The 16,499-nt window shown below is 42.0% G+C and overlaps 1 protein-coding gene across 1 annotated transcript in view; it reads right to left on the minus strand.

Annotated features, from left to right (window-relative positions):
- Positions 1-16,499, minus strand: part of Rerg (RAS like estrogen regulated growth inhibitor) — a 110,341-nt gene that overhangs the window by 15,363 nt on the left and 78,479 nt on the right. The gene's annotated exons all lie outside the window — the stretch shown is intronic.

Genomic DNA, 16,499 nt, shown 5'->3' on the forward strand with positions numbered 1-16,499 from the left:
ACGCACATGTCCACACACATACATACGGGTCAGACCAAGACAACAAAAACGAAGAACAGCTTTTGTCTACCTCTGAGATATCATGTTTGTTGGTGGTAGTAAACTGTTCCTGCTGATTCCTGGGATACTGCTAGATTCTCACTCTCAGCTAAACAGAATAACCTCGTTCCAGTAGGCAGCATGCCTGGGAGGAACCCATGTCACCGACTTAAACAGTGCCAATATTCTTTCACACAGCTGCATATGAGTGACTATTTCCAATAATAGGAGCATGCATTTAAAGAACTAATCTATTCAAAAACATACACAGCCCACAGAAATGTTACCTATGCATTCTTTAGAGATGCGCTTTCAAGGTTTTCTTTTTTTCTTATAGGTTATTTTGGGGGAAGAGAAATTGATATATTTTTAGATTTAGATTCTGATAATATTTTAATTTGATTAACATAAAGAATGAAAACAATAATACACCTGTGCTGTATTATCTGGCAAATGTTTTATTATCCTCTAAACTAAGTCTCAGTGATGCTTCAGTGATGCCACATTTCAAGGGTGACCAGTATGTTTTTCTTTCTTTCTTTCTTTTTTTAACAAATTTTATTACGGAATATGATTTTTATATATGATATAGCCTACCCCATCTCGGCTCCCACCCTGCAGATTTCATTTCCTGCTTTATCACTTAACATTGTTATTTCCTCCTTGTTATTGGGAGGCCTCTGTTCAATGCCGCCTATCACATACAACATCTTTGTCCTAAATAGTCCATTACTTGAGCTAATCCTTATTCAGCGTCTACTCGGTGCTAGCATCTACTCTGTCTGGAAACGTCCAGGTCACAATTTAAACTGCCACCCCTGACCTCATGACCTGATCCTCTAGGAAGAAACTGGATACATTCAAAGGACAACTGAAGTGTGTGGTGTGCCAGAGAGGACGAGTGCCCTGGAGCAGAACGCCCGCAGGACTTTAGGGAGGCTCTGTCCTTGATGGATGAGGGTAAGAAATGCTATCTAAGGAGTGGCAAGGGGAATTCTCTTTTTAAAAAGATTTTTTGTATTTTACATGTTTGCGTGTGTGTTTGTGCACGTATGTGTGCCACATACATCCAGCTGCTCAAAAGAGCAGTAGGTGGCGCTGGATTACTGGAACTGGAGTGGCAGGCAGCTGTGAGCCACCTGATACGGGGGCTGGGAACCAAACCCCGGTCCTGTGTAAGAGCAGCAGACGCCCTTAAACAGTGAGTCCATCTGTCCATCCCTGTGGACCCTGTCTGGTAAGCAATCTCTGAACTGTATAAGGGATGATGCTTGAGGGATAATGCTCTGGGCAGAAAGCAGAGGAAATGCAAAGGTCCCGAAACAGGAAAGTGCGGGTGGCTGGCGTAATCCAGAGCAAGAACCAGGCCAGTGTGGCTGGGCCCAAAGGAGCAACGGTGAGCACTGTTGGAAATGAGGCAGTTTCCTCCCATCGTCCCGGCATGCACTGCTGCTCATGAGAGAGCCACCGCTGCATAGCTGCCTCAGGAACCCACTATACCAAGAGGAACAGAACAACCGAGGTCCTATACAGCTATTGTTATTACTGCTACTATTGTTGTTATGTCACTTGGCCATTTCTTCAGGAATGCATATTCCATGAGAGCATGGGATTTGTTTTCTATTATCTAGCATAGCTCCTGGTAGACGAGATGATAGTTACTGGATAGATGAAAGACAAGATTCAGTCATGGCAATAATGACGACTCACTCTTAAACAGAGAAGGAACAACCAAGACACTGCAGAAAAACCAGCCGGACAGCAGTCCTGATAGTTCAGTGCCGTCTTGTATAAACTTGCCATTGTATTGCCACAGTAATGTGGCTATAGGATGTCAGGGGCTCCGGGAGCCTGAGGGGGGCACAGAAGGTCTTTTCCATTGTCACGCCGAAATTCACAGTTTATTAAAATGTCTACTGTTTGAGGCTAGAGAGGCTGCTCAATGGGTGAAGGTGTTTGCTGTTCAAGCCTGGTGACCTGTGCTAGAGCCCCCAAACAAACACGTAAAGGGAAGAAAAGAGAAGGACACCTCCACACAGTTGTCCTCTGGCCTCCACATGTTTGCTGTGACAGGTGTGCACTGACACACATGTGTGCACACACTAACGATAAGCATTGACAATTCCCTTTAAATGTTTGTGGTAAGAGTTGGGGGCTGTCGCGCAGTGGTAGAGTACATCCCTAGAATATGCAAAGCCCCAGACAGAGTTCCCAGCACCGCCTACCCTGGGAAAGTCACTATAAAAATCAGCCTAATTCTTTTTGCTTTCTCCACCCCAACAGTCTTGGGCAGTGTTGTGAGTTTGTTTGTTTGTTGTTTGTTTTTCAAAGCACAATGTGACATCAACAATGGGAACCTCTGCTTCTCACAGAGGTTTCTTGCAAAGGCTTTGACAGTTTTAAGGGTTCTATATGAGAAATCTGTTTTTTGAGAAAGAAATAGGCTGATTCAGCCAAATGCAGACTAACATTGATATTTACAAGGGAAGAGGTTTGACCCAACAGTGACACAGATGTCATCTTTCAGGCTCCTGTCAAGTAAGTTCTGAAGTGACCTGAGAGGCAGTGTCTGTCCTGTAGTGACGCAGACAGGATGCTGGCAAGCTCCTTTGGAGTGGTGATTAATCATCCCCACAGGGCTCCTGGTCCACAGTCTATGCAACAAACTGACTCTAATCTCAGCAGCATGGGACACTAAGCAGTTATTATAGAGCAGCAGAGAAAGCTAACCATACCGATGGGGTCAAAGAATCCACATGCGCCTGCCAGAGACAAAATATGCATGCAAGTGTCGAAAATACCCAGGCCAAGTTTTAAATATATTTATATTACTTAGTTATTTGTGTGTGTGTGTGTGTGTGTGTGTGTGTGTGTGTGCAAGTGCATGCATGCCACCAGGTCCAAGTTTCCAAGTTTTAAATATTTTCACACACTATCCATCTATCTATCTATCTATCTATCTATCTATCTATCTATCTATCTATCTATCTATCTATCTATCTATCATGTGTGTACACACATGGATGTGCCACACAGCACATGTGACATTCAGAGTACAGCTGCGGTAGTTAGTTCTCAGCTTGTAGGCTTGGAGAACTTGGGTCCTCAGGTTTGGCAGGACGTGCTTTATCCCTGGGCTGTCTGGTCAGCCTCCATCAAAGCTTTTGTAACCATTGCTGCTTCCTGGGTGACACCTGCTCTCTGTGTGCCCTTTCCGAGTTGTGGCCACCAACTTCTTCACATCCCAGGGAAAACTCTTACTTAGTCTAATTTAGGTTCTAAGATGGTGCTTATGCTTCCTAATGCCATTGGGAAAGGTTTGGCTGGGAACAAATGAGCCCTTGTCTCCATCCTATAACCGGCAAGACCTTGGGGGAAAGCATTTAACGTTCTAAGACTGCATAATAGCACATAGCTTCATAATGGCTTTTACACATTTTCCTAACTACTGTCATAAAAATAACCTGTTATGTAATTTAAAACTACATGGTAACATAATAAATTTATGTGAGGACATTATGGTAAATTTGCTTGAAGAGATCATAATAACTTTACATGACAACATTATAAATGATGTATTTAATTGTAATAAGGTCCAAGTGTGGACCTTCTGGAAATGAGACCGTACCCACAAAGTATCTCCCCCAACCCTCTTCCTTCTCAGCACCGGTTGCGTGATTATTTAGCTTCAATACCCGCAAACCTGCGGCTGCGGTACCTATCACCAAGCCCACGTGGGTTGTGAGATCAATATGAGATTGCTTCCGTTTTGAATTTATCATCTGTAGTTACAACTTCACAATAAAAAAGGCAATAAAAACAATGCATGAGCGAAAGATGAGAGGGTTTTCATATCTCATCCCACCAAGCACAACCTTGACTGAAACAGTGTCACAATCAGTGTGATGGGACCGGTGTCATAAACAGTGTGACGGGACAACCTTAAGAATGCAATGATATTACCCACTTCTATTTTCTGAGTATGCCCCGTGAGCTCAGACACTGGGCTGGACTCTGCAAGCACATCTTCCCTCCCACTTGTTTGTGGCACTGCCTCTGTGTGGTGGTGATGGTGATGGTGGTGGTGGTGAGTGTGTGTGTGTGTGTGTGTGTGTGTGTGTGTGTACCTGGGGAAGCCAAAGAATAACTTTTGAGAGTCAGCTCTCTCTTCCTATCATGTGGGTGGTAGGTAGGGATTGAACTCAGGTTTCCAGTCTTGGCAGCAAGCACCTTTACCTACAGAAGCCATGTTACTAGCCCCACATTTCTTTCTCAAATTAGGTGGGACTTTCAGCTTCATGATCCTCAGTTTTTCAGCCAATCACCGGGGTTTGGATAAGAAAGATGCAGCCTGAGACGCTGCCTTCCTCTGGATGAAAGCTCTCTGGGTGGAAATTTCCAGAGGATGCTGTGTGTAAGTTAAAAGCACAAGTGTCTTTATATACATGCTCACCTGCATACTTTGCTCCATCTTGGCGGGGGGGGGGGGCGACCATATGGTTTGGTTTTTCTCAATGCAGATTTTGTTACAAAACCATAAAGACAACCAAGGCTGAAATATCTCTAAGAAAAATTAGTCTTCGAGACATACGTTTGAGTGTGTATATTTCCTTGGTGTGGAACAAAGACGAGCTTTTGACTTCTGTGACCCACGTGACATTAATATACACATGGGCGATGTGACAATCCTCCCATAATGCTTTGCCTCATCACCTTCATTCAATTGACTTAATTTGTTTCCTTTGGGGTTGAGTATAAAGAGCACTTAGGTTGGAGGGGGGGTTTGGTGCTCCAAAGTCCTCTTATGCCAGCTTTATTCTAACTTAGCTTCCTTAAAAACTGCAACAAGCTAAGAACCAATCAGCATAGTAAATAGGCAATAAAGACTGGAATACCATCAAGTGAAGGGGTGACAAAGGACACAGGACACGGCAGACTCACAGATAATGTTGTTATATGCCAGACAGAATGTCTACCTACAGTGAGGGCTAGAGAAGCCATCTCCTGTTTAAAATGCTCCCTGGCCTGGCCAGGACATCACTTCCTCGACTGTGGCACGACATTATCATTCATTTCTTCTCTTTATGGAATAAACCCAACTACTTTGTAAATATTTATATTCCTATGTCCTATCAAGTGTGAACAATCCTTGTTAACCCATAGATGAAGCCTTGAGCAATTCACCTCTACTGGTTGTTACAAATGCCTGTCATGACAGTCATGTCACATTTAAGAAATAGATGAGAGTACAATTATACAATAAATCATTGCTTTCAAGCCCACTGTTGGAGACGGTCTGTATTCTGGTGTGCTTACACTGTTGAAGAATCATGCTCTTTAAAAAGGACTTCTGAAGGGACTCTGGCCAGCCCAGCCCTGCAAACATGGCTCTCGTAGGCCTTGCCTCTCTCCCCGATTCCCGCTGCCTTGTGAAAAGCCATTAGATTGTATTCCAAAAGCAAGGTCTATTTTCTTATTTGGCCACCTCCTCTTCCTGAAGCTCATTACCACCAAGGCCCAGCTTTCAAAAGTATTGAAGTCCAACGATCAAAAGCCCCATTTTTCACCTAATCAACATGCCGAATTAAAATTAAACACTCATCCAAACATGGGGTTTCCCATTTTACCTTTACAACACACAGTTTTCCAATGGGCCACATCATGTCTGTCTATGCTCTACCCAGAGGTAGTCCTTTGTCCTCTGGGACAAATTGCCCTCCTCCCTGACCCTTGCTCACTTCTTCTCTGTCCTTTATCTCCTTTTTGTCTCTTATTCCCTGCCCCCTGTCCTGCTGGGACAAATAAATCTCCTCTGTGCTGAGAACTGGGTCTTGGGGGTCCTGATACTTTTCCTTTCACTTTCCATTTTTGAAAATATCTATCAACCCCTTCTCAGGTTCAAGTCCTGGTTCTGATGCCCATCCAGGCCACCAGCTTTGCAAATCTGATCGGTCCAAACTGCAGGACCCACACTGTGTTAGCCTTATACTCCTCAAAGCTTTTTCAGAACAAAACAGAAATCATCGTTCATCACAAACCAGCTCCCACTGAGGACCCAGGCGATGGCTGCTGGTGGATTGTCATGCTACAGTATGTGAAGCTAAGTTTCATTCACTAATCAGATAAGCTGTTGGTCTGAAGTGTACACACTTACAACATTAGAGGGGTTCTGGGGATACTTTCAATACACCACCAATGGCATTTCCTGATCACTCAAGGGGGGTCAAGGACAGCTTGGATCTAGATCACAAGTGAACTTGTTTAGAATACGAAGTCTTGAAAGTAGGAATTAATGTTCCTACTTTATATGGAAAGAACATGCTCAGAGATTGATGGACTATCTTTTTGCAGGGCAGTCTAATGGAGGAGCTGACTCTGAATCCAGTCACTTTGTTAAATCTCTGAGTACGTGCTTTTAGCAATACACAATGGTTACCACTATATCTTAATATTTCCACATATGATTTAATTCTACATGGTTGAGATTTTTCTTCTATATGAGTGCACACCCTATCGAGAAGCAGGCTCTGGGAACTGCAGTTTTGGCTCATGACTGGATTTCTTCTTTACTGGAGAAAAATCACCATGACCCAAAACCATGGCAACACAGAGAGAGGATATAAATTTTGAGAAGCAAAGGGAAAACTTGAAGATAAGTAAGATTTTTGCTTTTCTCTTCAAAAGGCAGTTTATTCAGGCAAGATACCAAGTAGACAGGAAGTGCGTAATGGTGTAGATAGCAAGCGAAGCCCAACGGAGAGCCCAGTGACTTGGTGTCTCCTGGCCAGTCTCAGGGGAAAAGAAGGAATCCTGGGAACCACCTTAGGCAACCACCTCAGCAAAGAAAATATCACATGGGTTTCATTCCTAAAAGACTGGAGAATTTGCGCTCTTGCATGCCCTGGGAAAACAGGTGGCGGTGATGGAGAGATCAACAGAGACTATGACTTAATCCAAACTAGACTATGACCCAAGTCCTGCTGTCACAGCGTTCCTGTTGCAAAAACTGAAGAAGAAGGGCAGACGGTGGAGAGCCTGGCTCACTTTGCTGCTCCAGAGGGAATAAATTTCATGAACTAACATTCGTGTTTGCCAGAGTACAGAACGCAAGAGATGAACCTGGAGTCACTTCATGAAGGACTAATCACGATGCTTCTGTTCTGGCCTAGAGTTAAAGGGGCAGGTGACCGGTCTTTCTCTACATAGAGCCTCTGGTGTGTCACATGTTCGAGCTTTGCATCACAGAGACTCTTCCTATGATAGATAGTTTGTATATGCTCTGCCCAATATGAGTGGCACTATTAGAAGATGTGGTTCTGTTGGAGAAGGTGTGGCCTTATTGGAGTAGGTGTGTCACTGTGAGTACGGGCTTTAAGACCCTCATCCTAGCTGCCTGGAAGCCAGTATTCTTTTAGCAGCCTTCAGATGAAGATGTAGAACTATCAGCTCCTCCTGCACAGTGCCTGCCTGGATGCTGCCACGCTCCTGCTTTGATGATACTGGACTAAACCTCTGAACCTGTAAGACAGCCCCAATTAAATGTCTTTATAAAGAGTTGCCTTGGTCATGATGTCTGTTCACAACAGTAAAACCCTAACAAAGAGACAGGGTCAGGCTTCAAACTCGTGGCAATCCTCCTGCCTACGCCTCCTGCGCTCTGGCATCACAGGCATGCACTGTCTCAGACTTTCACTCTATGGAACGTACCTCTTTCCTTCACTCGCCACATCAAATCAGCACATATCGCAGGGCCAGATCAAATCCAGCCATTGTCTTGCTCAAGAACCATACAAATGCATAAACTTCAGATTACAAGCCAAATTAAGCATCTCTTCCCCTTCACCTGAGCCTTTGTTGGTCTCAGGTCAAACCAAATCTCCAAATTTAATTTTCCCCCTCTCTCATGCCCTGGGCCTCCCGAAATTCTTCTCCTTGAGACCTTTTCTCTACCCTATGTCCTGTGTGCATACCCTTCCTTTGCGTGGGACTTTCTTGGCTGCCCTTTCCTCCTACAAGAAACATCAGTCATTGTGCCTCTGGGGACAGAATTAATGATGCTCTGATTTGGCAGAGTCTGGTATGGTTTGCCATGTCGCTCTAGGGCAGCTCTTTGAAGCTTTGAGTTATCAAGAATTAGCAGTGGTAGAGATCAATAATGTGCCAGTTTTAAATATCTTGGACTTTGCCAAATGAAAACAAAAATAACCTCTGAACTGGAAGAACAGTAGCAACTGCATGATTTGAAAGTCAGGACTTAAGGAGAAAGTCTCATAGCAAAGATACAGGCACAAATATCACATTGCAGATGTGTTTACTGATAACTAACTTCAGTCCTTTAAATTTTGTTTATGGTTGGAAAGACGGCTTATGCTATAGAACCATGAGGACTGAGTTTGGAACCCCAGCACCCACATGAAAAGCTGCCATGGTGGTATGTGACTATGACTCCATCACTGGGAGGGCAGAGGCAGGTGAATCTCTGGAGCCTATTGTTGACCAGCCCAGCTCAATCAGTGAGATCCAGACTCTGACAGATCCTATCATATCAGAAACAAAAAGGGGGGGGGGTGTATGAAGAGATGGCTCAGAGTTTAAGAGTACTGGCTCGTTCCAGAGGAACTAGATTGGATTACTAGCACCCAGATGGAAGCTCACAACCATCTAACTACAGTTCCAGAGGATCTGATGCCCAGAGATGCATGTAGGCAAAATACCCATACATACAAAAATTAAATAAAAAGTAAGATGAAGAGAGATTACATTGACCTCTATCTAGACTCCACACAAATGTGCATTCACAGATGTATGCTTATATACCCCGTGTGTGTGTAGACGTACTCAAACAGAGAGAGGCCATTTGACCAAGTCTTTCTTCTGCTCATATGCAGTTTTCACATTTAATCAGTGTACATTTGCTTAATATCAAGCGAAATACCAAAGAAAGCAAGACAGAAGATTCCACAGGAAAGATGACTTCATATCAGAGCTAAACTGTAAACAGAAGCTTAGAGGAGTTGCAACGTGATGACTTCTGAGGGAAAATCAAGTAGACACTTGTCACATCTCATCATGTAGATGCAGAAGAGCCAAGTTCAGCCAGGAGTCACATGTTCAGAGATGGGTGGAATACTGTGTGGGTGGAGCTATGCAGGTGTGTCGGGGGATGGGCTGTGAAGTTCTCTGAGCCCAGAATATGGAGAAACTCATATGTCACATGGAGGGGCTTGGGTTTACTGTGAGGCACACACAGAAGTTTCTGGGTATGAAGATGAAAGGATCTCAACTGGTCAAGAAAGGTTTGTCGCGAGTATGGGGGAGGAATGAGAACAAAGGTTTCAGACACAATGAAATTCTGGAAGGCCAATGGGTCTTTTTTAAAAGTGACATCATCTTTGAAGATAGTGAGCATGTGATGCTAATGACAATATTAAATAAAGAGTTCCATCTATCCATCCTTCCATAACACACTTGCTCACCCATCCTTCTTCACTCTTCTATCACCCATCAATCTGTCTGTCACATAGTCAATGTGTATCTCTTGGCTGTCTGTCCTATCATAGTTATTGTCCTATGCTGTCCCTTAGTTGCTAACCCTGCAGCTGGAGACAGCAATCCTTGTCGTTAACCCACTCTGCTGGGTTGCACATGTAGTTGATGAAGCAAAGATGCTGTAGATGGCCTAAGGGAGACAGTGCCATCCAGACGGGGCCTTTTCATGACTCTGGCAGCTTCCCATGTTTTCTACCGCATCTCAACTTTCTAACTTTGCTGTAAGAGTGAATGGATCCAGATCAAAGCAGGCATTTAAACAATCTGCTGTTTCTATAGCTGTACTCTCTGAAGCATCTCTGTGCCCCACCCCTTATCAATCTGGCCCCTTTCTGTCTTTCCTGTGAAGGTCAAGACAAACTGACACGAAAGATCCTTAAGTCTCATAAAAACAGAAATGGGACCACGTAATGGATGTGTAAAATGAACGCAGTATCAAGAAGCAGGCTTTATAAGGTACGGGTGGAAATACAAGGGAAATTAGATCCAGATGGTCTTGAAGATTGGCTTTGAAATGACTGTTTGTTCAAGCCTGGAAATGTGGACTTGTCCTGCATGTTGAGATTATCACCCTGAAAAAAAGAAGAGTCCTCAGGGAAGTACAAATTTTCAGTGAAAGGCTTTTTCTTTCTTTCTTCTTCTTCTTCTTCTTCTTCTTCTTCTTCTTCTTCTTCTTCTTCTTCTTCTTCTTCTTCTTTATATATATTTTTTCTTTATTTACATTTCAAATTGTATCCCCTTTCCTCATTTCCCCTCTGAAACCCCCCATCCCATCCCCCTCCCCCTGCTCACTAACCCACCCACTCCCACTTCCCAGTCCAGGCATTCTCCTACACTGGGCATTGAACCTTTACAAGACCAAGGGACTCTCCTCTCATTGATGTACCACAAGGCCATCCTCTGCTACATATGTGGCCAGAGCCTGTAGTCCCTCTATGTGTACTCCTTGATTGGTGGTTTAGTCCTTGGGAGGTCTGGGGGTACTGGTTAGTTCATATTGTTGTTCCTCCTATGGGGCTGCAAACCCCTTCAGCTCCTTGGGTCCTTTATCTAGCTCCTCCATTGGGGACCCTGTGCTCAGTCCAATGGATGGCTGTGAGCATCTACTCTGTATTTCTCAAGCACTGGCAGAGCCTCTCAGAAGAAAGCTATATCAGGCTCCTGTCAGCAAGCACTTGTTGGCATCCACAATAGTATCTGGGTTTGGTAACTATATATGGGATGGATCCCCAGGTGGGACAGCACTGGATGGCTTTTCCTTCAGTTTTTGCTCCAAACTTTGTCTCTGTATCTCCTCCCATGGGTATTTTGATCTCCCTTCTAAGAATGGCCACACTTTGGTCTTCCTTCTTCTTGAGCTTCATGTGGTCTGTGAATTGTATATTGGGTATTCCGAAATTCTGGGTTAATATCCACTTATCAGTGAGTGCATACCATGTATGCTCTTTTGTGATTGGGTTACCTCACTCAGGATGATATTTTCTAGTTCCATCCATTTACCCAAGAACTTCATGAATTCATCATTTGTAATAGCTGAGTAGTACTCCATTGTGTAAATATACCCCATTTTCTGCATCCATTCTTCTGTTGAAGGACATCTGGGTTCTTCTTTCCAGCTACTGGCTATTATAAATAAGGCTGCTATGAACATAGTGGAGCATGTGTCCTTATTACATATTGGAGCAAGCTCTGGGTATATGCTCAGTAGAGGTATTGCTGGATCTTCCGGTAGTACTATGTCCAGTTTTCTGAGGAACCACCAAACTGATTTCCAGAGTGGTTGTACAAGCTTGCAATCCCATCAGCAATGGAGGAGTGTTCCTCTTTCTCCACATCTTTGCCAGCATCTGCTGTCACCTGAATATNTGGTCTTAGCCATTCTGACTGGTATGAGGTGGAATCTCAGGATTGTTTTGATTTGCATTTTCCTGATGACTAAGGATGTTGAACATTTCTTTAGGTGCTTCTCAGCTATTTTATATTCCTCAGTTGAGAATTTTGTTTAGCTCTCTATCCCATTTTTAAATAGGGTTATTTGGTTCTCAAGAGTCTAACTTCTTGAGTCCTTTGTATATTTTGATGTTGGGTACTTGTTTGCTGTATATTGCTTTTACTATGTTTAGGTGTAGGCCTTGAATTCCTGATCTTTCCAAGACTTTTATCATTGAAGGGTTTTGTCAAATGCTTTCTCAGCATCTAGTGAAATGATCATGTGTTTTTTTTCTTTAAGTTTGTTGATATAGTGGATTACATTGATGGATTTCTGTATATTGAACCATCCCTGCATCCCTGGGATGAAGCCTACATAGTCATGATGGATGNTCATTTTGATGTGTTCTTGGATTTGGTTTGCAAGAATTTTATAGAGTATTTTTGCATCAATATTCATAAAGGAAAATGGTCTGAAGTTCTCTTTCTTTGTTGAGTCCTTGTGTGGTTTAGGTATCAGAGTAATTGTAGCTTCAGAGAATGAATTGGGTAGTGTTCCTTCTGTTTCTATTTTGTGGAATAATTTGAAGAGTATTGGTATTAGGTCTTCTGAAGGTCTGATAGAACTCTGCACTAAGCCCATCTGGTACAGGGTTTTTTTGTTTGTTTGTTTGATTGATTGATTGATTGATTGGGAGACTATTAATGACTGCTACTATTTCTTTAGGGGTTATGGAACTATTTAGATCATTTATCTGATCCTGATTTAACTTTGGTACCTGGTATCTGTCTAGAAAATTGTCCATTTCATCCAGGTTTTCAGTTTTGTTGAGTATAGCCTTTTGTAGGATCTGATGTTGGTTTTTTTTTTTTTTTTTTTTTGAATTTCCTTACACTCTGTTGTTATGTCTCCCTTTTCATTTCTGATTTTATTAATTTGAATACTGTCTCTATGCCCTCTGGTTAGTTTGGCTAAGGGTTTATCTATCTTGTTGATTTTCTCAAAGAGCCAGTTCCTGGTTTGGTTGGTTATTCTTTATATAGTTCTTTTTGTTTCTACTTGGTTGATTCCAGCCCTGAGTTTGATTATTTACTGCTTTCCACTCCTCTTGCATGCATTTGCTTCTTTTTGTTCTAAAGCTTTCAGTCGTGCTGTCAAGCTGCTCGTGTATGCTCTCTCCAGATTCTTTTTGGAGGTACCCAGAGATATGAGTTTTCCTCTTAGTACTGCCTTCATTGTGTCCCATAAGTTTGGATATGTTGTGGCTTCATTTTCATTACTGCTTGTGGACGTTGTACATCGTGGTGCGGAGCCTAGTGCGCACCACGATGTACAACGTCCACAAGCAGATGATGATCTGATAAGATGCATGGGATCATTCCAATCTTCTTGTATCTGTTAAGGCCTGTTTTGTGACCAATTATATGGTCAATTTTAGAGAAGGTACCATGAGGTGCTGAGAAGAAGGCATATTCTTTTGTTTTAGGATAAAATGTTCTATAGATATCAGTTAAATCCATTTCGTTCCTAACTTCTGTTAGTTTCACTGTGTCTCTGTTTAGTTTCTGTTACCATGATCTGTCCATTAATGAGATTGGGATGTTGAAGTCTCACATTATTATTGTGTGAGGTGCAATATGTGCTTTGAGCTTTAGCAAAGTTTCTTTTATGAATGTGGGTGCCCTTGCATTTGGAACATAAATATTCATAATTGAGAGTTCATCTTGGTAGATTTTTACCTTTGATGAGTATGAAGTGTCCCTCTTTACCTTTTTTGATAACTTTAGGCGGAAAGTTGATTTTATTCGGTATTAGAATGGCTACTCCAGCTTGTTTCTTAGGACCATTTGCTTGGAAAATTGTTTTCCAGTCTTTTACTCTGAGGTAGTGTCTGTCTTTGTCACTGATGTAGGTTTCCTGGATGCAGCAAAAAGTTGGGTCCTGTTTATGTATCCAGTCTTTTAGTTTTTATTGGGGAATTGATTCCATTGATATTAAGAGATATTAAGGAAAAGTGATTGTTGCTTCCTGTTATTTTTGTTGTTAGAGGTGGGATTATGTTTATGTGGCTATCTTCTTTTTGATTTGTTGAAAAAAGATTATTTTCTTGATATTTCTAGGGTGTAGTTTCCCTCCTTATGTTGAAGTTTTTCATTTATTATCCTTTGAAGGGCTGGATTTGTGGAAAGATATTTTGTAAATTTGTTTTTGTCATGAGATACCTTGGTTTCTCCATCTATGGCAATTGAGAGTTTTGCTGGGTATAGTAGCCTGGGCTGGCATTTACATTCTCTTAGGGTCTGTATGACATCTGCCCAGGATTTTCTGGCTTTCATAGTCTCTGATGAGAAGTCTGGTGTAATTCTGATAGGTCTGCCTTTATATGTTACTTGACCTTTCCCCCTCACTGCTTTTAATATTCTTTCTTTGTTTTGTACATTTGGTGTTCTGATTATTATGTGTCGGGAGGAATTTCTTTTCTGGTCCAGTCTATTTGGAGTTTTGTAGGCTTCTTGTATGTTCATGCACATCTCTTTCTTTAGGTTAGGGAAGTTTACTTCTATAATTTTGTTAAGGTATTACTGGCCCTTTAAGTTGGAAATCTTCACTCTCTTCTATACCTATTATCCTTAGGTTTGGTCTTCTCGTTGTGTCCTGGATTTCCTGGATGTTTTGGGTTAGGAGCTTTTTGCATTTTGCATTTTCTTTGACTGTTGTGTCAATGTTTTCTATGGTATCTTCTGCACCTGAGATTCTGTCTTCTATCTCTTGTATTCTGTTGGTGATGCTTGCATCTATACCTCCTGACCTCTTTCCTAGATTTTCTATCTCCAGAGTTGTTCTATTTTTAGCTCCTGGGTGGTTTTGTTTACTTCCTTCACCTGTTTGGTTGTGCTTTTCTGTAATTCTTTAAGGGACTTTTGTGTTTCCTCTTTAAGGGCTTCCATCTGTTTACATGTGTTCTATATTTCTTTAAAGGAGTTATTTTTGTCCTTCTTAAAGTCCTCTGTCAGCATCATGAGATGTGATTTTAAATCCAAATCTTGCTTTTCCTTTGTGTTGGAGTATCCAGGACTTGCTGTTTTGGGAGAACTCGGTTCTGATGATGCGGTGTAGCCTTGGTTTCTGTTGATAAGGTTCTTGTTCTTGCCTTTTGTTATCTGGTTACCTCTGGTGTTAGTTGGTCTTGCTGTCTCTGGCTTGAGCTTGCCCCTCTTGTGGGCCTGTAAGCCTGTGCCAGCATTCCTGGGAGACCAGATCTCCCCTAGCATGACCCATACATGCATAGAGGGCTGTGGAACAGCCCCAGCTCCTGCATGCAGTTGGAGGCAGGAAAGACCCTGTCCCAGCTGCTCTACCACTCCTGTGGCCTGTCAAGGCTTTTCTTAATATAGTTTCCAAGAACTGTTAGAAAACACTTTGTTTACAGAAACTCTAGTTCTGGAGCCTCACTTCAGTACATTCAAATCATGAGTATTGACTCTCATTCCTAAGGAAGTAGTGAGGGAAGGATTAATTAGATAACAGCAACTGTGCCTTAGCATAGAACAGATAAGAGGAGGAAAGAACTTGGAGGCTTAAAATTCCCAACATACATGATAAGAAGTTTGGGAATACTTATGAAGATCATAAAATGACAGCAATAAGCTTCACAAGAGCAAAATCAATAAGTAGGATTGACTGGCAATATATTATTCCTCAATTGAAATGGAAAGAACTAAGAAGGGATCAATGTGGAATATTGGAGTGAGGTCACTAGGTTTTGCCTTTGACTCTAAACTTAATACATCAAATGCCAATCAAAATCTACACATTCATGATCCAAACTTTCCAACAAGCTTTAAGTAAGTCAAAAATTATTATTTGCTTTAATAGTAAAAGAGTAACAATTAAGAGATAAATGTCAACTCCCCAAATGGGGTTTTGTATTTATAATTTCCTAGTTTGCTGCATCTTTGTTAAGGGACTGGGTTTCACCAGGAATGTCTGCAAGGAATTAAGTAGTTTTTCTGTTGCCAAAGAATTTGAATGTAAAACCGGGTTTTTAATGTTTACTTTTTGCTGGAAGGGGAAGTGCATATGGTATTAATGTTTGTTTTTTCCCTTCTTGGGTTTATAGCCACAGAGCAGCAGAACCTGACTCTCCTTCATCCTTCCCTGGGCTGTTACTGTCAGTCATTTTAATTATACACATTGTTGCTACCATTGTTTGAGCGAGCATTCTCTAATAGGTCATTTAAAGAATAAAACACACAACGGATTTCATGGTTTCTTCTGCATCTTCTCCCAAGTTTCAATCTAAGAAACATTTCCTCTTTTAAATTTTTATTTCATTTTATTAATATGTGTATATGAGTGAGTGAGTGTGTGGATGTGTATGTACAGGTGTGGTCTCTCTCTCACTGTGTGTGTGTGTGTGTGTGTGTGTGTGTGTGTGTTTTGTGTGTATGGATACCCATAAAGGCCAGAAGAGGATGTCAGATATCCAGGAAGTAGAGTTACCGGAGATTATAAGCCAATGGGAACCAAACTCTATAAGGCACTATCTCGATTGATTAGTGGTGTGTGAGGACCCAGCCCGCTGTGGTTCGTGCCTGGACTGTTGATCCTGGGTTGTGTTAGAAAGCAGGCTCAGGAGAAGCAAAGAAATAAAGCAGCACTTCTCCATGCTCTCTGCGTCAGTTCGGTCCCCCAGGTCCTTGCCCTGAGCTCTGTCCTGGACTCCCTTGATAATAGACTATAATCTATAAGACAAAGTCCACCCACTTGTCCCTAAGCTGCTTGTTATCACGGTTTTCTAGCAGACATGGGAGCCAATTAGGATAACCATAATGTGTTTGGTTTATTCCTGCCTTTTCACATTAACCTTAATTCTACAGATTGTGCCTAAACACACAGTGGGTTAATATATATATATATATATATATATATATATATATATATATATATATATATTTAGCTAAGACCAATGACCATGATG

This window comes from Mus pahari, chromosome 2 (genome assembly GCF_900095145.1).
Source record: "Mus pahari chromosome 2, PAHARI_EIJ_v1.1, whole genome shotgun sequence".
Taxonomy (NCBI): Eukaryota; Metazoa; Chordata; class Mammalia; order Rodentia; family Muridae; genus Mus; species Mus pahari.